This window comes from Artemia sp. Qi Xiang Cuo, chromosome 16 (genome assembly GCF_049724085.1).
Source record: "Artemia sp. Qi Xiang Cuo chromosome 16, ASM4972408v1, whole genome shotgun sequence".
Taxonomy (NCBI): domain Eukaryota; kingdom Metazoa; phylum Arthropoda; class Branchiopoda; order Anostraca; family Artemiidae; genus Artemia; species Artemia sp. Qi Xiang Cuo.
The window spans coordinates 1,189,483-1,191,083 of record NC_142809.1 but is presented as its reverse complement, the minus strand read 5'-3'; positions in this window follow the sequence as shown (position 1 = coordinate 1,191,083).

The window sequence follows — 1,601 nt, the reverse complement described above, 5'->3', positions numbered from 1 at the left end:
TTTTAGATGTAAGTTCTAACATTGTAAGATTACGCCAGCATTTATGTACACAGTTGGAGGTCAGACCCTCCCAGGGTCTGTCAGTTCTCGAGAACGGCTCCATATTTTTTCGCGAAAATTGGTATCCTGGGAGATATCCTCGCGTAAAAAAAACGATCTGGATAGGTGAGAAGTCTGGGAAAATTCGTTAAAAACCTTAATTTTAAAAAAAACTGTAATAATCAAATATCTTTGAATAGACTGCAGTGCGAAAAGGAATTAAATTGCTTAAAGAACAAAAAACTGGTAGTTGCAAAAATATTTGTTTATAATTTATCAAGGGATTACAACAATTCAAAAATAATAAATAATAAAACCTTAAAAGTTTGAAGTTTAGCAGAAATCGCTGTTAGAAATTGAACTTGGTTAATAATCAAATATCTTTGAAAAGACATTAAGTTGTGTAAAGAGCAAAAAACTGTCACAAGAATATTCCACAAATATTTTTATATATTTTGACAATGGATTGCAACAATTCCAAAACCTTATTAAAGAAAACCAAAAGTTTGAAGCTTTTGAAAAAATTGAAAAGTTTGTTTTCGGGAAAATTTTCATTGTTTCGGGAATTTTCATGTTTTCGGGAACATCTGATATGTTGCCAAAGCCATAGCGTTGCCAACGCTATAACGTTGCCTATAGTAAAGGCCATACGGCTCCAATGTTTTATTTAATATTATTGTTCTCTTTTTAAGAGTAAAAAGTGACCCCTCCCCAAAAAAAAACTTAATAAGGTAAAGTTTTGTAATAACTAAAATAAAGCTAATAAGAATTGGCTATCGAAGTACTTCCAGAAATTCTCTCTAACTGAAAATGCTAAAATATTCAAAATTACTGCCATACTTAAAATAAGGTTAAAATACATACTTCGCGATAGATGCTAAATTATTGTGGCACAAAAAATAAAATAATGGTCAAATCAAAATGATCTTGTTGTCTCTGAGTCAACGACTGAAATAGTCTAAGCACTCTATTTCAAAGCTATTTTTTCGGTCCACTCAATGTTGTGTGAAATTAATCAAGTATGATTTATCAGAGGCATGTATTCACTTTGCCTATAGCAAAGGCCATAAGTCTTCAATGTTTTATTATTATTAATTTAAAAAAAACCTTAATTAATTTAAAATTTTCTAAGAAAAGTAAAGAGCCATATTGAACTCAGGACCAACATAAATTAATTCCTATTATATTTAAAACTCAAAAAGTTCAGAAGTTACTGTTAAAGAATAAACGAAACCCTAAAAAAATAATAATTAAAATTAACTATCTTACAAACATAAAGATAACAGGTGCAAACATAAATGAATGAATAAATCTTATATAGCTTCAATATTTTTTTAATTATCCCCCCTCACAGAGGTTCTTTATGTGCAAGGGGTGGTTTTATATACTTCGGAGGTGCTCATTAAATTGGAAATGATATTTTCTATTGCACTTTTAAAGAGTCAAACTTAATTGGAAGGGACCAAGCCCCTGACATGTACGCAGAGGGGACCTCCGGGCCCCCCGAAATCTCGTGATTTTTTTTATTTTTCCATAATTTTCTGATACTTCTCACCGAATAA